The sequence below is a fragment of the Marmota flaviventris genome, chromosome 4, assembly GCF_047511675.1.
Source record: "Marmota flaviventris isolate mMarFla1 chromosome 4, mMarFla1.hap1, whole genome shotgun sequence".
Taxonomy (NCBI): Eukaryota; Metazoa; Chordata; class Mammalia; order Rodentia; family Sciuridae; genus Marmota; species Marmota flaviventris.
Window position 1 is genome coordinate 148,580,083 of NC_092501.1, and position 24,585 is coordinate 148,604,667.

A 24,585-nucleotide genomic window follows, 5' to 3' on the forward strand; every position below is an offset into this window, starting at 1 on the left:
AGATTAAAATGCCAAGAGAAAACCGCATTTCTTTACAATGAGATGTTATTTCAAACTTAGCTGTGCGGACACTTCCAGATCACTTTCTGCTGAACACATATGGTAGTAGTGTTTGTTCTCAGTAGGAATTTACATTTTTCAATTACATTGCTTAGATAAATAACATTAAATTTTAGCTTACTTCACTAATATGGTATAGCAATGGATACATACAAATTGCTATATTGCAGTGCAATATTCTTACTTTTTCATTTGTGGCTGCACTACACAAAAATCAAACAAAAAAGAGAATAAAATACCTTATTATGGGGGAGATGTAACTAAATTCATTTCTCCTTGGAAGAAGGCATATTAATCTAATTAATTAAAATATATTATTTGAACTTGCATGCCAGCCTCACAAAATTATGCTTATTGACTTAGGAAAAATATCACATTTGAATCTTGAATCCTTTTAAAGAAAAGATATAACCACCCTCATTAATATTAACTGATAAGAAAAAGCCTTTCTTCTGAAAAACTGAAATTTAAAATAATGTGAAGCTGACTATATAAATGTGATATAAATATTAGCATTAATATAGTCACAATTAATATTATATAATGACATAAATGCAAATAACAAAGATTAAATAAATATTAGAAGTTCTTGAGAATAAGGCTGTTTGTTATATCGCACATGATTTGGCTGCAATTCACTAGTATCATAGTGGTTATTTTTGAGTTGTTATTTTAATAGAATCTGGAAGCTATGATTATTTGATATCAGTGATTCAAAACATAGTGTGTTGAAAGAGTATCTAAACATATAAAAGTTACTCAAAATCATTAATAGATAAGTGGTTCTTCCCACTTCTCTCCCCCCATTTAAGAGTTTCTGTTGAGCAGTGATCAGATAAATCATATATTTTTCTAAGAAATCAGCCTAACAAGTCCTTTCTTCTCTACCTCATTATCAGGTTATTGCAAAATAATATTGGATAATTTTAAAATCTTGTCTTAAAGTAATTTATTAACTTAGCACATATACCTGGTAAGCAATCAGAATTTTTCTCCATAATACCATATCAAGATCTGTTTTATCATAATGATAGGTTTTAATAAATAACGCTTCTATAGAAAACTTCCCTGGGTCAAAGAGAAATATGCAGTGTCCTACTATCTTAGTAATTTGGGGAGAATCACTTTTTTCTTTTATATCAACCTAATTCCTACATTAGAGAAATTTAAAATTTATTAGAGAGTATCCCATGGAAGTGATATATTCTTAATGTTTGATGATTAGGGTGAAAATTTTTACAAACTTTTATTCTTAGAAATTTTAAATCCTTAATTCATCTTGACTGATAAAATTTTTTATGCCGTACAAAACAAAATCACTTTTAAATATTTTAGCTTATGTCAAATTCTATCTTGTGTCATGCTATGACAGACTTGGCTGGAAGTAACAACCATGATAGAAGTGTTGCATCAGCAACAATGGGAATCACAAGGATGTGATGGTGAGGTTTATGTTATGGTTTGATTCTTAACCATCTCCCAAAGACTGTATGTTGAAGACGTGGTCCCCAGCTGATGGCACCATGGGGACCTAGTAGAAACATTATCAAATCAGAGACTCTGCATCTGATAGAAGAAAAAGTTGGCTCCGATCTACATATTGTGGGGTAAGGCTCCAAATTCCTTAATAGGACACCCATAGCACAAGTGTTAATAACAAGAATCAACAAATGGGACTTACTTAAACTAAAAAGTTTTTTCTCAGCAAGAGAAACAATAAGAGAGGTAAATAGGGAGCTTACATCATGGGAACAAATTTTTACTCCTCACACTTCAGATAGAGCCCTAATATCCAGAGTATACAAAGAACTCAAAAAATTAAACAATAAGATAACAAATAACCCAATCAACAAATGGGCCAAGGACCTGAACAGACACTTCTCAGAGGAGGACATATAATCAATCAACAAGTACATGAAAAAATGCTCACCATCTCTAGCAGTCAGAGAAATGCAAATCAAAACCACCCTAAGATACCATCTCACTCCAGTAAGATTGGCAGCCATTATGAAGTCAAACAACAACAAGTGCTGGCGAGGATGTGGGGAAAAGGGTACTCTTGTACATTGCTGGTGGGACTGCAAATTGGTGCGGCCAATTTGGAAAGCAGTATGGAGATTCCTGGGAAAGCTGGGAATGGAACCACCATTTGACCCAGCTATTGCCCTTCTCGGACTATTCCCTGAAGACCTTAAAAGAGCGAACTACAGGGATACTGCCACATCGATGTTCATAGCAGCACAATTCACAATAGCTAGACTGTGGAACCAACCCAGATGCCCTTCAATAGATGAATGCATAAAAAAAATGTGTCATTTATACACAATGGAGTATTACTCTGCACTAAAAAATGACAAAATCATGGAATTTTCAGGGAAATGGATGGCATTAGAGCAGATTATGCTAAGTGAAGCTAGCCAATCCCTAAAAAACAAATGCCAAATGTCTTCTTTGATTTAATGAGAGCAACTAAGAACAGAGCAGGGAGGAAGAGCAGGAGGAAAAGATTAACATTAAACAGAGACATGAGATGGGAGGGAAAGGGAGAGAAAAGGGAAATTGCATGGAAATGGAAGGAGACCCTCATTGTTATACAAAATTACATATAAGAGGTTGTGAGGGGAATGGGGAAAAAAACAAGGAGAGAAATGAATTACAGTAGATGGGGTAGAGAGAGAAGATGGGAGGGGAGAGGAGGGGGGATAGTAGAGGATAGGAAAGGTAGCAGAATACAACAGTTACTAATAGGGCATTATGTAAAAATGTGGATGTGTAACCTATGTGATTCTGCAATGTGTATTTGGAGTAAAAATGGGAGTTCATAACCCACTTGAATCGAATGTATGAAATATGATATGTCAAGAGCTTTGTAATGTTTTGAACAACCAATAAAAAAAAGAAAAGAAACATTAGGTGTTGGGGCTTAATAGAAGGAAGTTAGGTTGCAGGGGACATATGTGTATATAGTATATTGGGGCCTCAGATTCATCCTCTCTCCCCTCATTGCTTCCCCAACACCATGAAGGAATGTGTTTTGCTCCACCACACCTTTCCACCATGATGCTCTACATCACTACAGGACCCAAATCAATGGGGCCAGGTGATGGTGAACTGAAACCAATGTCCTTCTTTTACAATGTTTTTCTTAGGTATTTTGTCACAGGGTGGAAAACTTGACTAACAGTTTGTATATCAGAAATAGGACTCAAGTAGATGTATAGAGTTTTGCATAAATTTCCATAGATATCTTAGTTGAAGAGACATCAGCCTATGAAAGAACACATCTGACCTATGGCACTGCATAAAATGCAATTGTGATGAAATAAAAGAAGTTTCAGAGCATAAGTGACAATATTTTAACAGTTTATGACTAGAAGACAAGATCGATTCTTCAATAAAGAGTGAAAAACTAATGAAAGCTCTGCTTAGATACCTATGAAAGAGTTTATAAGCCAGGAGCAGTGGTGAACACATGTATAACCAGGAGACTGAGGCAGGAGGATCTCAAGTTCAAGACTGGCCACAGCAACTCGGTGAGACCCTGTTACAAAAATAATAAATAAGTAAACAAATAAATAGGGCTAGAGATGTAACTCAGTGATAAGTGCACCCTGTGTTCAATAGCTAATACCAAAAACATAAAGAATTTATATTTTTGTTACAAGTATGGTCCTATAGGTATGCGTACATTATATGTAGTTATGTGAAAGATAAGAAACACACATATAGGTCTGCTTTTCCCACAATGCCACTTACCTGTTTCATTGACAACCCCAAACTGTTAAATGACTCCCATAGAAAGCAATTGCACCAGAATTGTAGTAATTTTCGATTAATGTGTTATTTGATTTATGAAACACTGCAATGAAGAATAACTCCCAGTTTGGAAACAAGGGAAACATTTACTCAGAAGCCTGGAAAGTATATTCTATTGAAATTTCTCTGCCTGAGCACAGGCAGTGGCTGCTCTGCTATCATTTACTCCCCTGCCAGATAATACGAACTACTATGTCTTCGGAGAAAGCTCTATGTGCTTATGCATCCATTCCCCACCATCCACTCACTAAGCCATCAATTCATCCCTTTAACAAATATTTACCAAATGTTGGCTCTGTACTAGCCATTATTTTAGGGACTTGAGATGTGTTACTAAGCACAGCCTTATTCTTATTGCTTATGAAGTTTATTTTCTAGAGTGAAGAGTTACACACAGGGGAGATACAAGAAAAGTAAAGCCAACCATAATATATTGTATGTAGCATCTATTAGGTGGTAAAGATAAGTGTGATGCAGATACTTTGTATAAAATCCTAAAATGCGAATATACATGCTTCATTTTAATTTACTCAGTTACCTCTTGACTACTTACTATATTCCTTAGGAACTGCCTTTGAGTACAATTAACAAAGAGCTGGTATAGAGTCTTAAGCAAATTAACCACTTATTTTCCCACACAAAACACATGCATTGGTGGTCTGCACAGTGTTAATATCACGTGTCCACAAAACTTTAAGCTGTTTCCTTTCTTTCTGTTCAGTTGTTCTTAGAATGTGGCTGTCATCCAGAAGGCCACTGGAACTCATCTTCATATCCTCCACTTCAGGAAAGAGGAATGGGGAGAGCAAAGGGAAGAAGGACCCCCAGCCTGCCCTCTGTATTGAGTTAGCCCATTAATTGCATTTTAGAGAAACTTATTCTATGACTTTTGCTTATATTGAATTGGCTATTCTTCCCTACAAAGGAGGATGGTAAATATTTTACCTGAAAACATCATTTTGTTGAACAAAATTAGGGCTCTGTTACTAAAGAAGCAACGATAACTTGAAAATTGTCCAGGTCTCCAAGCCACACAGCCTCCAGGACTTCAGACTTTTTAACACACCAGGAATTGTTTCTTCCTCATTTCCATGTCCAGAACAACACACAACATATTAAAGATGCTCAGTAACCAGTACAAGGAAGCATGAGTGAATGAATGAATGGAGTCTTCCAGCTGGCAGTGGTGACTTCCCAAGTGTCCGAAACAGGGGATGATCCTAAGGCAAACCATCCAAGTTAAACAGCGGAATTTAAATAGTGCAAAGGCCTGTAGGCTTCCTGGAGTCCTTAAGGATAGATTAGCAACACCTTTCTCAAGAATTGCAGAATATATTATAATCTCTAGACTACTACATAGTAAATTCAGCCTACAATGCTCTATCAAATGACAGTTGTAAGTAAATAGTTCTGGGAATGTTTAACAGGAAGAGCTAGTCTTCCAAAGGCAAGATATTTAAATGAAAATGATGATCATTTTATTAAAAATAGACACTTAAGTGTTAAGTTTACGTTGCATATTATTAGAATTTTGGAACATAGATTGCTACTATCTGCACAAGTAGTACATAATTTGAAAGAGATGCAAATGCTATCATTAAAGATTCTAAGTTCATAAGACTTAATAGCATTTTAGTTTGTGAGACAAACAAATTGAATATATTCTGTAAGACAAGTTCTATTTTCCTTAGATATCAGTATCTACTAAAATATCTATGGAGAAGCAGTATTTCTGTTTTTTATCTAAGATCTATGTGAGTCATGAGCCAATTTTTTGGCTATCCCCGCCTCCCCCCAAGAAGTCAAATCATCTGAGAATATTCTCCGTGAGTCCATGATCTCTTGTTTTTTCCACACTGTGAAAAAAATTCTCCTTAATATTTAAAATTAAAAGAGAATTGTGTTGTATGGATGTATGAATATGTCACAATGAAACTCACTCTTCTTGATAAGTAATATGCACAAAACAACAAAAACTTTGATAAAGTGGAAAATAATAGATTTGCAGGAAATAGGATTAGCACATATATGTAGATTCTCCAGAAGTACTCTGAGAAACTCAGTCATAATTCTAAGTATAACAAAGAGAATCTATAAATAATAGATGATGTTTTTTAGCCACAATGAATTTTTTAAATAAACTGTGGAAGATCTAACATTTTCCTAGCTTTAACTCATTATCACATTCATGAGAAAATATTTATTTTAGATAGTGCATGTTTTAAGGGGCAGTATACAATTTTTCTACACATTTTAGATTTAGTATATAATATTTAATCATTTATTCCATAAAATATTTTAAAAATAGAATTGAGGCCAGGTGCATGGTTAAATGAAATTAAACATACTTAATATTTTTATACTATAATCAAAGAGAACATTAGTCTCATTAACTCAGAAAAATGAAAGTTTCTGAAATATAATTACATTTTCAGGAAGAAGTTGTTATTTTTTCATGTATTCTATTTCACCCTATGCTAACCCAATGGCCTGAATGTATCCCTCCAAAATCCATAGGCTAAAATGTAATGGCCCGTGTGACAGTTTTCAAGAGATAGGGCCTTTAGGATGTGGTCATGAGGGCAGAGCCCCCTAGAATAGAATTAGTGTACTTATAAAAGATATGTGGAGGGAAATGTTTGCCCATTGTGTTATGTGACAGTGTGTATAAGTTAGATTTTCATTTCTGTGACAAAAAAAAAAAAAAACTTTATAAGAACAATTTAGTGGAGGAAAACATATTTAGGTCTCATGGTTTTACCAGTTCAATCCATGGATGACTGATTTCTTGACTCTGGGTCCAAGGTAAGACAAGACATCATGTCAGAAAAGCATAGAGGAGGAAGTCTGCTCAGATCTTGATAGCCAAGGAGGTGAAAAAGAGAAAGTGAAGTTCCACAGGCAAAATATATATCTCAAGGGCACACCGCCCCCAGATCTATTTCCTCCATCCAATACCCTATTGCCTACAGCTACCATTCAGTAATTATTTCAAATTGCTAATCTATCAAATGTATTAATCCACTGATTGGATTGCTACTCTCATAATATAATCATTTCACCTCTGAGTATGCCTGCATTAGCACAAGAGCTCTTGGGGTATACCTTCTACCCAAATCATAACAGGTGCAACAACAAAGTGTCATCTGTGAATCAGCTAGCACCTTGATGGTGGACTTCCCAGCCTCCAGAACTATGCTCACTAAAATCCAATTGCTTTTAAATTACCCAGACTATGGAATTTTGTTATAGCTGTCCAAATGCACTAAGACTATATCCCTATTATGTTTGGAATATAAAAGGGATATGATTATAATATCATTATCATGTTTAAGTTAAATATAACAGTGATTTTCATGAGGCAATATTTCTACAACATTTCTCCTCAGTGGACACAGATGGTATCTTGTCAATTATCTGTATTTAGCACAAGTGGCAGTACATGGAAGTTAAAGAGCACAATGCCAGCATGATTTTATCATCATCTAATTTGACCTAACAGCGGAATGGAAATTACCAAAGACAGGAATTTGTGAAATGTAGTAGACACAAGAATTAAATGGAGTGATTATGAAAAGTGGTATTTTTAAGGTTTTGATCTCAGAGATTCTGACTCAGTAGATTAGAGTGAAGTCTCTGAATTTCATTATCTTTTTCAAAAGACTGATACAAATTGTTCTGTTAACACTTGATAAACACTGATATGTAGGAATGGATTGATTTTGTATCATTATTACTCAGATCTCAGTTTTTGAGAAAAAAATATCCACTAGGGACCTTCATAATTTCAATAGCAAAAAGCAGGAGTGCAAAGATCCTGTTTAACTGATTAAGAATAAATGTGTTTTAAGATTAAATAAACAGTGTCGAAGTCAAAATTTTTTAGAAATTTTAAAGAACTAACCAGGACATATACCTGAATAGGAATGTTACACAAACACTTAGAAGTAGACTTTCCTTGGAAACATACTTGTTGTTTATCAATTTACAAATGCATGTGTCATAGAGTAGAGGTACCATGATTATGTGCTATTAAGTCTGGCACAAGGGTTTTGACTTTAAAAGTTTAAAATCATTTGATATTAATTACTGGGTATAGCCTTAAAGTGAAAAAGAGTAAAAAGAAAAGAAAGAGAAAGACACAGAAACACAAAATAGACTTCGCAAAGCAGTAACAACCATAATCAGTGTGTGTGTGTGTGTGTGTGTGTGTGTGTGTGGGTGTATACATATATTCATTTTTAAGTAAATTGCTAGACCTCATATATTATAAGTTTTATTATTAAAGACCAATAAACTTTTAAAGGACTCTGTTCCAAAAAAGTTTTGTTTTGTGTTTTTTTTTTTTTTTTTTTTGTGGTGCTGGGATTGAACCCAGGGCATTGTGCATGTGAAGCAAATACTCTACCCACTGAGCTACATCTCCAGCCCCTGCCCCACCAAATTTTTAATTTAATAATATGCCACCACAAACTATTACTCATACAATGTTTAAAGGATAGTTTAAAAAGAGTGACAAAGGCTGGGGCAGGATGATCACGAGTTCAAAGCCAGCCACAGCAACTTAGTGAGGCCTTAAGCAACTCAGTGAGACACTGTCTCTAAATAAAGTACAAAATAGGGCTGGGATGTAGCTCAGTGGTTAACTGTCCCTGGTACAATACCTGGTACAAAAAAAATAGTGGCAAATCATGAATTTACATACATCTTATATATGCATTTTTCTATTTTTGACAGTTTTGAGGGGGGTATACTTTTCACATCTATGTTAATTAAATTATTAGGTCATAGAGGTACAATTTGAAAAATGTTTGACCTCTCAATTTTGGTCTACCATGAGATTTCTGCTACTGACCCTGAGGACCTAGTGGGTCTTAAGGTGTTTATAGACATCATTTTCTGCTTGGTCTCTATTGACACCAAACAACTTAGCTATAGGTGGTCCCCTAGGGTCAAAGACTAGCAAAAGATTAATAAAAGCTGCCAATAATCTCATGTTGTTTTTATAAAGCTTCCACAAGGTGAATGAAAAGAGAATGTGAATCTCAACTGTGCACTTGCATCTAGACTCACAGCTCCAAACAAAAACCACTTACTGTTATTATTAATATTATTTTAATACTTAAAACAAGAAAATATTAAAGGAATTATTTTTAAAAAATTAACTTTATTGAAGTGTCATTGACACACAAAATAAAATATGCACATGCTTAATGAATAAAATTTGATGAGTTTGGACACGTGAACATACTCATAATAACATTACTATCATCAAGGTAAATAAAACATATCCATTGTCTCCAACTGTTTCATGGTGTCCCTTTCTGTGGTGTCTGTGTATCTGTGTGTTTGAGAGTGTTTTTTCTTTTGTTTTGTTTGTGCTAAGAAACATTCTGCTCATGTTAAATGTTTAACTCCCCTATTCTAACAACACATGATTAAGGGGAGGCATTGATTGGAACTACAGGAACTACACTATATGACAGATCTCCAAAATTATTCAACTCCTGTGACTGGAACTACTGAGCAATAACTCACCTTTTCTCCTTCCCCTGCCTCTTTCAAACACCGCCTATTTGTTTTCATTAATGTAGAAGTCTGGCATAAATGAAATCACACTGCAGCATTTTTTTTTTCCTATGAAAGGTTTGTTTTACCTACCAGGATGTGCTCTAAATTCATCCATGTTGTCACAAATGATAAGCCTTCTTCTTAAAGGCTGACTAATAGTCCATTGTATGCATGTGCCACGTTTTTCTTAGTCTATTCATCTGTCAGTGGACATTTGGGTTGTTTCCAAGAGCTCAGCTACTGTGATTAATACTGCTGTGGCCATGAGAGTGTAGATACCACTTTGCAATCCTGACTTTAATTCTTTGAGATAGACACCAAAAGTGGGTATCTATCTGGAAGAATTGAAATCAATTCCAAAAATGGAATTGCTGAGTTACATGATGGTTCTATTTTTAATTTTTTGAGAAACCACTCACTGGTTTCCATAAGCACCTAAACATTCTACCTCCCACCAACCGTGTGCAGGTGTTCTGTCTTCTCAGCATCCGTGCCAACACTTGCTTTCTTTTCGTTTTTGTTTGTTTGTTTGTTTTTTAATAATAGCAATCCTAACAAGCCTGAAATGATACCTCCTGGTTTTCATCTGTATTCCCCTGATGACGAGTGATGATAGTGAACACCTTTTCTGTTCATTTTGTCTATTCTGTGTCTGTGATTTCATATGGGTTTTAGGGAATCTTTTTCTATTTCTGTAAAAAATGCCATTGGATTTTGATGGGGATAGCACTAAATCTTTAGATCGTTTTCTATAATATGAACATATGAACAATATTATGTCTTCTGATCCGTCAACCCCAACTGTCTTTCCATTCATTTGTCTCTTCTTTCATTTCTTTTATCACCGTTGTTTAGTTGTCAGTGAGCAGTTCTTTCAGTTTCTTGATTAAGTCTCTCACTATTACACAGTTGTAATGCTATTGTAAATGGGATTGCTTTCCTAATTGCCTTTTTGGATAGTTCATTGTTAATGTGGAAGTACACAAAGGATTTTCTTATGTTGATTTTGAGTCCCCGAACTTAACTGATTTTTTTGTTCAATCCTAACGTTTTTATGGAACTTTGAGGGATCTTTACTATAAAAACTTGTCATTTGCAAACACACTGTTTTACTTCTCCATTTTGATTTGGAGAGTGTTCTTTTCTGTTTCTTTCCTAATGTACTGGCTTGAACTTATAGCGCTATGTGGCATAGAAGTGGAAAGAGGGGGCATTCATATTTTGTTTCTGACTTTGGAGTCAAAACTTTCAAGTTTTCTACACTGAGTGTAATGTTAGCCGTGGGCTTGTCATTCATGGCCTTTATTTTGTTGAGGTACCTTCCTTCCATCCTTAATCTCAAAATTGAATGTTCTTGAATGCCTTTTGTCATGAAACTGCATTGAATTTTGTAAAATACACTTTCTGCATCTATTACAATGATGGTATATTTTCCTCTTTCATTCCATTGATGTGGAATATCACATTTATTGATTTGTCCCTGTTGAATCATCCTGGCATCTGAGGGATGAACCTCACTTGAGCATGGTGTATATAATTCTTTTACCATGTTGTTGAATTCAGTTTGCTAATATTTTGTTGATGATTTTGCTTTATATCAATGTTCATCGATAGTATTAGTCTGTATCTTTCTTATAGTGCCTTCATCTGACATTCATATCAGGACAATGCTGGTCTCACAAAATAAATTTGTATATGCTCACTCATCTTCAGTTTTTGTAAGAGTTTGAAAAGGATTGACATTAATTCTTTATTTTTTATTTTAAAAAATTTTTTTTGGTATTCAATATGTCAACCACCAGGGCTTATTTTTCTCTTTGATGGAAGATTTTACTTTTGAATCAATTTCGTTATTCATTATTTATATATTCGTATTTTCCTTTAATTCAATAGTAAGCCTCTATAGGTTGTATGTTTCCAAAAATGTACTCATTCCTTCAAAACCACTGATAAGGGGGAACTATTGTATAAATTTTACCCTTGGTACTGCATCTGTTACATCCCATAAATACTTTTATTTTGTTTTCAATTTCATTTGTCTCAGATTTTTTTTTATTTCCCTCACTTCTGTACTGTGATTACATTTATTCTCATTAGATCATTATTTACTTATTTTGGTTGCTATGATACTTCCAGTTAAACTTTTTTTTTACTGATTTTGAGTGATCTGACACAAATAAGACCAACAAACTAATATATTCAAATTTTTGTTGTCTGTATTCATCAAAGTGTTAATGAAACTAGTTTTGTTCTGTTGACATAATTCATGTGATTCTATTCTAAGGAATAATTAGATAGGTTTCAAAAATGTATGCCACAAACCATTCATGATAGCATTATTCATAGCAAAAATTGGAAACCTTAAATGCAACAAACTAAATCTGCAAATTAAAGTATTTTTTGTAAGACTATATTTAAAAATGCTGATAATATGTTAAAAGTAAAAAACAAAATCTACAAAAACAAAGCTGTATATACTTTTGATTCAAATTTACTTACATGTGAACAGTATTCATGTATAAGTTTCACATTGTTATACTCTTGTTTTTCCTTTATGTGGATACAAAGACATTAAAATGGTAACAGCAGCTTGTATGGTTGGCAATTATATTTATTTTTTTCTCCTTCTTCTATTTTATTTTCCATAACATATTGTCTTTTTTTCTTTACATTTAAAAATATGCTATATTGCTTGTAATGTTGTCTGCACATAGCACTTTTTTGGGGATTGGTAGGCCACTTATCACAGGTCTATTTCCCTTGGTAGAATAGAGGATGGTGTTTTGCATTCTGTCATCCTGTACCATGTACCCCACGCAGTCACTTCTTCTCTGAACGGATGTGATTATTTCCATTATTTTTATGAAGGACAGGATGGTGGGTCTTTATAATAGCAGCACACAAATTTCTTTCAGCTCTTGGTCACAAACACCTAAATATAATACTTTGACAGAAGCAAAAACAAACTAGTATTGCTTTCTAGTGGGACTCTGTTTAGTTCTCTATTTCAAACATTTCTAAATGTCTTTGCAATGTAATTCCCTTCAACAGGAAATAACATGACACAACTTGCACATTTAACTTTGTTGAAGATAAAGATGGCAAAATATATCATTATAATCTGTCATAAAAATACTACTTTTAATAAACGGAGTATCATATTTTAAGTCATACACGTCATCCTGCTGCAGGGTATTACTTTCTTAATCAAAAGAACCATAAGTTTTGTGTATTTACTAAGATGAAAGAGGCAATGTTATAAATCTACTAGCTTTATTTATATATCATGGTTCTCCAGAGAAACAAAACCAACAAGATATGTGTAAGTATGATTATAAAAGGGAATTTATTAGCTTGGCTCACACAGTCAGAAGTTGGATAGTCCACAGTGGTCTTCACACTAAAGAGAGAGAGGAACCAGTAAAGTTCCTCAATCCAAGAAGCTAAAGCCTCAAAGTAAGAAGGACAATGGATATAGCCCCAGGCCAACAGAAGGCCTAAAGACTCGTTGGACCATCACCAGTGACAGTCCCCACGAGTAGAATGAAGAAGATAGAGTCTAATATCCATGGGCGATGGCTCCAACAGACCTGCCCACTCAGGAAGAATCAAGTTTTTATCTACTGTGATTCCCTCCACCTTCCACCTCCTGCTCCATCTAGGCCCATAGCCTATTAGATATCACCAGCCACATTCACAGTGGGACTTCTCCCACATTGTGCTGTTCTACTGCCAACTGTTTTCAAAATACCCTTATAGACACAACCAGAAGTCTCTTAACCCTAGACATTACTTAGGCGTCTCTCAATCCAATTGAATTGACAATCCAGATTAACCATCACAGTTTTTACATATGAAATATATGAAAGAAATTAAATTTTGAATGTGGCTTATCTGAACATTCCAGATAATTATACTCATATCTTTACATATTGTTTTAGTCAGCTTTTTCGCTGCTGTGACTAAATGACCCAACAAGCACCACTGTAGAGGAAGAATAGTTTATTTGAGGGCTCATGGTTTCAGAGTTCTCAATCCATAGATAGCCAAATCCATTCCTCAGGGCTATAGGTGAGACAGGAACAACTTGGCAGAAGAGTGTGGCAGAGGGAAGGAGCTTATGTAGTTATCAGGAAGCAGAAAGGGACTCCACTTGCCAGATACAAATATATATCCCAAAGTCATGTCCCAATTCCCACCTCCACCAGCCACAATTTACCACTTCAGTTACCGCTCAGTTAATCCCTATCAGTGGATTAATTCACTAATTGGGTTAAGACTCTCACAATCCAATCATTTTGTCTCACACATGAGTTTTAGGGGACCTCACATCCAAATCATAACACATATAAATATATTAGATTAAGCTATTATTTGTACATTTAACATTCTCTTTTGTATAGTTTTTTTATTACCCTTGTCTTTAGATAATCTCTCAAGATACAAGTGAATGTCATGACAGTATAAATATGTGTTAGGATAAATAGGTATTTTATTATAATAAATCTCTTATGATTGTTTTTGTTTATGGCTCCTGTCTGCAAGATTTTTAGTTAGGAGTTCTACACTCTGTGAAGACTACTTGTTAACTTCAACTCCAGTTGCTTGACAACCTACTTCTATTTAAATACTTTTCCCTTTTGGACACACTATTATAGGCCTAGAATAAACACTACTACTTAATCATTGAATTATTTGTCTGATTTTCCCATCAAACTATGACTTTTTCTGTATTTCATCTCCAATTAATTTTTATCTTTCTACCTGAAAATAGTGGCAGCATCCTATGAACATAGTAGATTGGCAGTTTTGGGTAGGATTATAGGAGGGGACTTGTCATTCACTATGAGAGAAAACCTATTCCACTGGAGCTTACATTCTAGCAAACAAAGGCAGAAAGCTCTTAAATAAAAACAATAATATCAGAGAGTTTTCTACATTAACAAGAAACAAAAAGCAAGTTGATGTAATAAAACATTTAAATTATTAGTGGATGGGGGTCATGATTTTCTTTAGAGTTGATGGTCAGGAAATTCTTGGGGAGCTTATTTTGTGACACAAGGATAAGCTATGCAGAGGAAAGGTTTCGAATTAGAAATGGATATGGTTAATTCTAGAAAAAGAAAGATCAGTGTGGCTCAAGTTCACAATTCAGAATCTTAAGGATGAGTGATTTTAGTTGGTTTCCAGTTGAATAAAATTTAAGTTTCTAAAGAACAAAAAACATAAATGAGAGTTAATTATTAGTGGTAGTTTATAGCATAGCCTTCTTTTGCCAATTCTGGATAAATCTATTATAGCAATGCAAATATTTTGTAAGGTCAAGGGCAGGGCAGCCTGTAGGTTCAGGGCTGGGCTTTATAACCATTCTTAATTACATGTGAACCAATCAGTCACCAATACAAACTAACTTGTTTCAAAGTATAGTAATTAATAAAATTTTGGCAACTATTTTTTCAAAAGAATTTCATTATTGGATTAGATATTAGATTTATTCTGTTTCCTAAACAGTTATATTTTGTAACCAATAACATTAAGTCACTGATAGTTTTATATCTGTTTGTACCAACAAATCACCCTATCAACTTTCCCATTCTTGTTTGATGTAAGACATTTTTATATGCTTGAAAACATGTATTCACTATATACCATATATATAAAACTTACTTCCTAATTTATTGGGGGGGAGTATGAAATAAAAAATATTCTCTTCAAAGTAGAATCTATTTGTTTCAAATCACCTAAATTCTAAAGCTCATTGTATACTACAGAGCCTGTTTCTATGGTTACCTTGGAAGAGAAGAATGAATGCTATCATACACAAATCCTCTATTTTAAGAATGACCAAAAGGGGGATAAAACTAGACATGCATTTCTATTATTTTTAACCTAGGTCAGCACTAAATTAGAGGGACAAAGAATACAGTGAAAAGTTAAATTCACAAATGGTAAATAAAAATAAAGAAAAAGAGAAAAAATAGTCTATCTTTGAACACAATATTAAATTAGAATACCTTCTAAGAACAAAAGTACACTTCATTCAGCTATGTGCACAAATGTGTGTGTATGTGTGTGTGTGTTTTAAAAATGAATAGAAAACAGTAAATTTAGCAATGCATTTTTTAAGGGGGAGCATCTGCATTATTTAACCTGAAAGAAAGATTAAATTATACTTCTTTATTCTACTACTATGATACTAAATTTCTGTTAAGGGTAATTTCAAAGGTGATCAGTTATAGAAATGGAGAAGAAATGATTATAAAACAACTACAGAAAATTTGTGAATGCATCCTCAAGTGCTGTTAACAGCAACAACCACCAAAATACAATAGATAGTTTCTATCCTAAGGAAGACTATCATGCATTTATATTTAGAAAATCAAGGTGACTTTACATGATATATTAGATATTTATAGTATGAAGGGATAAGAGAAGGTTGATGTAAGAGGAGTAAAGAGAGATTTGAGGAGTTGAAGTGACACACTGAATTCATGGGCCCCAGAACCTTTAAAAATATTTTTATGAGGTTGAGGGTAGTTCAGTAGCACTTGTCTAGCATGTGAAAGTTTGTGGGTTCAATCTACAGCATTGCAAAAAAATTTTAAATGTGTTATTAATCAGTATTTGAAACATCAAGTGCCTGAAATGTGTAGGGGAAGAAAGCAATGTTCCCTTCCAGTAAGAGAGCATGGAACAAAGCAGCATCACCAAGTGCAACCTGACCCTGCCTGAGAGACGTGGGCTGGCAACACACTCCCAACCAATCATGCTAGGGAGGGATTGGAATGACTCTTTCTATATCAAGTGAGTGGATATGTTAAACAGAATTCTTCAGAGCACTTACCAGTAGTTAGACATATAAGAAGACACACATTTAGGACTATGAATAAATTTTTTGTGAGAACAATCTCTAAAAAGGAATGATTCCATGATACAATATCAGTTATGTAAAACAATATACATGTGGGCATACCTACAAGCATTTGTTAATTTTTTCTAAAAGGAGCCTCCATGGGAAATGAGATGAGGAGAGGGGAGTGGTTGTAAAATAAACAGGGAAGACTGAAATGTTTTAACCATGATGTTAAACAATGAAAAGGAGAGGAAGGCAGTCCACTCTCTGGTTGACATGAATAGCAAAAATAGTGATAATACATATATCATGCATAGTCTTGATTTCTTAGAACTCAAAAAAGAAAAGGAGGCATTCCAATATCACCAGTAGATTTCACTTTCAAAGTGAGAAAGGCTGCATATTCAACACCCCTATTCACTAAGGAGCCTAGCAGTTAGATTGTGGCAGTTTTCTCAACAAATGTTATCAGCTATTTAATGTTATTATTTTATGTCTTCATGATGCAGATTCATCATTACTGTGTTTAATTCTAAAAAGCAAAGTACAGAGATTAGTGACATTAGCACATGAGCTCTTGGCATATCCTCAGTCTGACTGAGAATATGTGAAAAAGTTGCTCTAAAATAAGTTCCACTATAAAAAAGTCGAATCTCTGTATTTTTCTATGTATCTATTTAGGAAAACTCCCTTTGATTTTCAAGCAAAAAAAGAAAGAAAGAAATATACTAGGAAGGAAATCGAGTTCTAGCTTAGAATATATTTATTGGCATGCCAAGGATATAAAGGAGATTTGACAATTTACTTACCTCAGTTCTGTGTGAAGGATTCATACTAGTTGTGTGTGTACTAGTGGTACTTTGAAATTCACAAAGACCAAAGAATAGCTGGTGTATATGGGAATTTGAAAAACAGATCTTGTGGTAGATACTAGAGAAATAATACCCACATATAACTCAAATCCTCAAGGACTCCATTGCCTAAAGTAGAAGTCTAGTTAGATTGCAGGTATTTTCAATGGAACTGTCTTGTGCCATGATAAGGAGACATAGTGCAGGATGCTATAGAGGAGCTCGTGGCTTTTTCTTAGAAGAAAAATACTAAACTGAAACTTGAGGAGTAAGTTTAATGTATCCAGGAAAATGGGAAAATGAAAAAACCTGTAAGTAAACATAGACAAGACAGGTAACAGGTCATTCTGAGAACTACAGCTATTTCAGTATGGTAGGAATATAGCATGCAATGTTGTAAGTGTCACTAGATAAAAGAAAAGTGGGAAACAGGAGCCCTCTCAAAAGGTTTAGGTCACTGAGTAATAGGGATTTTATACAGGGAGCAATGAAAGTCACTCAAGCATGCCACCTGCATGATTAAATTGTGCAGCAGAAAGATCAAGCTTCCATATGAAAAATTAATAGGAAGTGAGATGTGTTAAGATATGTGCAGATCTATTAAAACAGGCCTGCATATCTTGTGGAAAAAAGCAAATGAACATGAAAAGAAGAAGCTAGGGAGAGTAAAAAGCTTAGGGGTCACCAAGGGATAAGGGAGAAAGATGAACTGGCAAAGAGCAGATGATTTTTAGGACAGTGAAACTATTCTGTATGATACTATAATGATGGATACATGTTGCTGTACATTTTTCAAAACCCATACAATGTAAAACACCAGGACTGAATCATAATATAAATTATAGACTTTGAGTGATAATGATGTACTAATGTAGTTTTATCAATTATACCACGTGGGCCAGTCTGTCCATGGATACTGATAATGGAGGAGTCTGCATGTATGTAGGCAGAAATGAAGAACAGGGGAACCATCTGTATTTCCACTCATTTGTTACAAACATAAATAGCTGTAACAAAATTGGCTAACTTTAAAAAATGAAACATGAGTGCACTAGAAATGTAAAGAAGATGCCATATCTATGAGCAAGAATGAGGACTCAATAGAAATTGTTGAATGATTAGACACAGGTCAACATAGGAGATGAGGAAGTGAAAGTACCACCCAGGCTTCTAAGTTATGGGTTCAAAGTAATATGTGACAACATTCATGGCAAATGGAATAGAGAAGCAGGCTGGAGGAGGGTGTGTGAGCAATGATTATTTTAATTTTAATGAATCTAGGGAACACATATGGCACTGCAGTAGAAATGGCTGGAAAGTGGTGGCAGACAGAGGCAGATGCTAGCAACCTGAGGCCACAGCCCCAGGAAAGCAAGCTCCAACCAGTGGATACTTTAACAGTTTCTGGACTCTATCACACAGGCCAGTCACATAACATAAGTAGGTGCTGTGACTTTGTGTGTGTATCAGTGTGTTTGTGTGTTGTGTGCATGTGTGTATATATATATATACATATATATGCATATATAAAAGCATTTCCTTTCTGACATCCAGACCACCTAAAGCAGCTATGGAAGGATAAGGAAAATCTCTTCGTAAGAAAGAGATGATTCCCTATTTAAAAGGTCCCTTCTGGTAAGGCATGCTTATGAGGAGAGGAGAAACCTTCTAACAGAACATTGAGAGTAAGCCAAAATGGAGGGAAAGGTTTATGTGGAAAGAACTGATAAGAATTACTCTGATATTTATCAGAAGGAGATTAATTAAAATGAAATGAAAGTCTGCTCCATTCACCTGGCAACAAAAATATGGTCATCGAAAACCACCAAGCTATACACATTGGTGTGTGTGTGTGTGTGTATGTGTGGTGTTGTGTGTGTGTGTGTGTGTGTGTGTATCCTGAATGGAGCACTGGGGATCCATTAGCTTTAGAGAGTAACCCAGAGCCTAATTCCATAAATGTCTTTTTCTCAGTGCAGAATTGGGCTATGTTCCCTTTGACAAATAATAAAAATGCATTTGGATAGATGTGTTTTCAGAAAAGGTCATTTAGTAAAAGAACTGGCATGTGCAGAGCTCTTAGCACTGAGAAGAATGAATTAGAATTCAATGACCCACTTTCAAACTTGCTCTCATGGCTTAGGATCCAATACCCTTCTGGAGCCTGGCAAAAAAAAAAAAAGAGTTGAGAAGATGACCTTTGAAATCATAACCCCAGGAAACAGCCAAGAAATAAGACTGCCTTCTGTGGAAGGCATGGAATTTTTTCCAACATGATAGTTGAGTTTTGATGGTGATAACAATAACAATTGAAGTCCTACATGTAGTGAAAAAGGTAAACTGAGGTAACAGAGCTGAGTTTAAAGTGGAGGAGCTTCTGGGAGGAAATGTAATCCTTTATGAAAGAGTCAATTTTTCCTGTATAAAGGAATACAGGAAAAAAGAAAACCTAAAACTACAAAATTTTCACTACAGCTATAAATGTTCTTTTTTACATGTGGATAATTCTGAAGTTATCTGCCTATATTTGTCAGAATCCTTCAGAAAAACTGAACTAATAGGACTTGCTTGTCATTAACGCCTTCAACTGACTGAATGGGGCCTACCCATGGTGTGGATAATCTGCTTTACTTGAAGTCTACTGATTTCCATGTGAATCTTCTGTAAAATGTTAATGTTAATCTCAACTTCTCTATAACATTTCAAATAAGATGGAACCAAATACCTGGTTATATGACCTACTCAAGTTGACACAAAAAATTCACCTTCACACTGACCTTTAGTTCAAAATTTGGTAAGAGTAAGGGGAGTGAGGGAGGAAAACGGTTGGCTCATTGGTATATTGCAAATGGATAGCACCAAGAATTTCTGATGTACTGCTCCACAGTAAGATAATTACAGATGATGTTAATGTACTATATACTTCTACAAGATTAATAAAATGATTTTGAGTGTTTTCCTCATAAAAAAAAATTATACATGCTTTGGGAGATACATATGTTTAGCCTTATTAAACATTATACAATATATACATATATTGAAACACCATATGGTAGCCCTCTAATATGTACAGTTTTTATAATAAAAATTAATTTAAAAAGAAAATCATTTTGGATTCACAGTTCAGTTTAGTAATTAGGTATTTAATTTTGGATATAAGAAAAAGATGGCAAAGGTAGAGTTGAATTTTTTTATCCCATTTCCTCCTGGATTCCCATTGAGAAATGGAGGCAGCCTAAGGGACAATAATACAGAATGTGGCCAAAGCCAGAGGGATAGGAGGACAAGAAAATTCAGGCTGCCCACATATCAGATATCATGAAAGCGAGTTTCCTCATTTTCTCATGAGTTGTGAAATGGGAGGAACTGGTCATCTGCCACCTGACAGGTAAAAGGGGGCCTGGCCTTTTTCTTCTGAAAAGTGCTTTGGATCTGAGATTCAATCAAACTCTCCCTATTTCTTTAGGATACTAATAAGGACTAAATAAGTGGTCTTTGATCTATGGTAAATGTGAATGAAATGTCAAGATTCTTTGTATACCCATTTAGCCCAGAGATTCAACGTTTAAAAAAAAATTTTCTATGATCGCTAATGCCATCAATGGCTGGTTTCCAAGCTGGGAACTTGGCCTTTGGGTTTAAAAACACAGTGTTCTACAATGTCTAGTGGTGCTGCAGTTGGTTCTGATTCTATCCCACATGCTTATATGAAACTAGTCCCAGATAGTGTGTTTCGATGATGAGGTCCTCAGTCATAGAAGATATGGCTCACTAGCTTTGGGGCTGGCTCTAGTTTTTATAATCCAAAGAACATTTCTCAGTACTTACAATGATTGTAAGTTATATTAATTATCTCACTGTCTACAAATGAAGTTGCTGATATCAGTGTGTGTGTGTGTGTGTGTGTGTGTGTGAAACCATTTCTTTTCCTTCAACAAAACAGCCCCAGCGTGTAAAGGATAATAGGCCACAAAACGCGAGCAAGTAGAAATGTCATATAGTCAGCAACTTGGCACAGGATTAAGTTCCCTGTTCTCATACTTTCCAGGGCCTGGCAAGTGAAGAAGGAAACTTAAAAACCCCTTATCAGAGAAGCTAGGCCTGTTGCTCTAAAAACAACCACACTCTCCTCACAGAGCCCAGCATCAAATGCCATTCTGTCCTAGAATGCCATGGACTCTCTGCTTTCATTCTTAATGGTTTCTCGGGCCCACCTGTGTGACAGGTTTTAGAAGTCCTGGGGAAGAGTAACGTGAAGTGAAGTTTGCAGTCCAGGTGAAAAAAAAAAAAATGAATCAATGTGTGACCAGTGGCAGCAGCAGGTTGCTTACCTCACCTAATTTCCCTTCACAGGTCCTGCTGCGCCCTAGACACACTCAGCAGCGGCTTCCTACTCTTTGTGACCTGCCATTCTGGTCAGAGCCATGCATTTTGATTGGATGGAGCAGGCACTGTTGTCAATAGACACTTAAAGGTGGGAGAGAAGAGCTTGCTCTCTGTGTTGTGTGTACGTAAATGGCCTTGGCATCTTCCAGTGAATTCGGTCAATGGTTAGTGTTTCATTGTACTCTAGTGAACTCTGACATCACTGTGGTTCTATAGGCAGTGTGATTTCAGGGCACAGATCAGAGAAATGGATCTGGAGGCAAGGTTCAAGACCTAAAAGCCAGAAAAAATAAATAAGGGGGTATGTTTCCAGGCCTGATTTTCTGTGGACCAAGTAGGAAAAAGTAACCTTAGAAGGTTGGATGTAAAGGATATCAAGTTTCCTATCATAAAATATTGACTTACCATTAACAATAGGGTAAAGGTTTCTCATACATGGAATCCATACAACAGTAATATCCAACAGCATTAACAATTTTACTGATATTACCTATAATTCATGGAGAACTGAATTTATAACATGTGGCTAAGAATAAGGTCTGGGAACACTGTACATTGTCAAATATACTTAATTATACAGAGCTGATAAAACATATTTCATGGACAATATTTATGTCCCTAAACAACTACTGACTGACAGGCGAGCTTAACTGGGTAGACGCAGCCACATACAAAAAAAAAAAAAAAAGAAAGAAAGAAATTGTAAAGACTTAAGCAAGAAATCAATAGTGGACGAGGTATGGCCACAGAACACCAGGGGGAAAAATGAACACATAATCAGTTTGAGGTAATTACAGTAAGAGGAGTGACTCATTTTGAGCAAGGACAGCCTTTGGAAAAAAAAAAGAGCCATAAACAGAGTTAGCAATGATTATTAACTTCCATTTGTATGCTGCACAACACATTCCAAAACATTTCCACATGTTTTATCTCAGTCGAAATGGGAAACAATCCTGAAAGTTAAAAAAGACAGGTATTGTTCCTCTGGTTTTATATGCAAGGAAAGGGATACAGAGAGGTTAATTGAGCTGGCTAAGGTCGCTTTGCTAGTTAGAGGAACCAGCAAGAAATAGAACCTAGATTTCCAGAATCTCAGTGTAATGTATTTTAACCACCTCTGGTTGCACAGGGCAATTGTGCTCAACAAAGAAATTCTTCACTTATGTACAGCTTAAGGAACATTGGTGTTTTTAGCTAGTCTTTCCCTATTAATAACAATGATGTCAGTTTCACCCTTCTCCAGCCACGAAATCACAGGATCCCAGAGGTCTTTTGGTTCATCCTCCATCAATCCTGCCACAACATTCACCAGGCCAAGATCATATTAACCTTTTGGCAGCCCCATAAAAACATTTATTTCTATTGATCTTAAGGCCAAACATATACTTTGGAGAAATGAATGTTGCATACAATAACTTAGTTTTTCTTAGAAAAAAATAAGATTTTTCCATAAATAACATATTCCAACTGCTTTATCTTGGGAGTAGGTTAGAAAAATTAGATGTAATTATAATGTGTATTAGGACCTCAGGCTTTAGGCCTTAAAAATCACCTTAAAAATAAAATAGTTTATATATATGTGTATATATATATATATATATATATATATATATATATATATTTCAGTACAATTTTCTATATTCCAAACGTCCAAATTAAATTCCACAGCAATCAGTGCTACAAGAAACCAGAGAAAAGCAGCTGCCGTTGGGTCTGTCATCACAGCATGTCAATACCTGCTGGTGATCAGCTATAGGTTCCACTTTTAATTGTCAAACAACTGATTTTTCCAGGCAATGTGGGTGAATTTGAGGAGAAAATCTCTCATGTTTGCATCCAGGGCAAGCCCTCCTACTTGGGATAACTGAACCCCAAATCAAAATAATTTCACTCCACATTCTAATTATGTCAGGCCTTAATGTCTATAGCAAATACATATATATATATATATATATATATATATATATATATATACCCTCTTTCTTCTGGTCCAGTATCTCCACCCCAAGGAAACATAACTTGGGAGCTAAAAGAAGTATGATGTGAATCAAGAGAGGATGTTTTTCATAAGGCAAAGCTGCAGTTGAGTTTGCATGTGGATATGTTTCAGCTTTAGAAGATTCACATTTCTCTTCCTACAATGGTATTATCATTGAACACGACTTGTATGAATAAATGAGGCTTAAAAGGGAACTACGTGAGTTAAATTCCTTTCACTAGTAAGAATACTTACAATTTGTCCTCTGGTTGGAGGCTCAAAATACTGCTGGCAAAACCCAAATTTGTTTAATGTTCTGCCTCTTTCTTCATTGGCTGCCTAATGGTTTTGATCTAGTCAACTCAGACCACTTCCGATTAATGGGTGCCATCAAGATCTAGCCATATACACTGCTTCCATGATCAGTAGCAATGGGAAAATGCTTCCTGCTATATTTCAAAACACTCACATAAAGTCCTTGCCGTACTTTAAGGAGCCATAGTTCCTTTTTTCTTTATTGAGCAAAATCAATTGTACACATTTGAGTTCCAAAGTAAATGGCAAGACACTAATCTAAGTACCAAGGGGAATATAAAAAATACAAGATATGGTCTCTGATCTCAAAAAATGATGAGATTCATAAATGCTGAGCCTTTACCATCTGAGCTATACCAGGTCTTTTTAAATGTAAACATAGATGTCCTACTCATTCTCATAAATAAGAGGCCTAGGATTCAAAGAGATTTAATCACTTGCTAAAGGTCACTCAGTGAATGTAGAATAGCTCTTGTTCCAAAGCTTTTTCAGAACTCTTGGTAACACATTACAGAGTCTCTCAGACTGTCTTCTCAAGAAATAAGACACAGAAGTTGTCTTAGTCTGTTTTATATTGCTATAGGAAAATACCTGAGGCAGATTAACGTAAAAAAAAGGGATATAGATGTATAAAAAATCTATTTCTGAATATATAGTTCTGGAGATTTAAGAACACCATACAAGGGCTGGGAATATAGTTCAGTTGGTGGAGTACTTTCCTGGCATGCATAAGGTCCTGGGTTCAATCCCTAGTA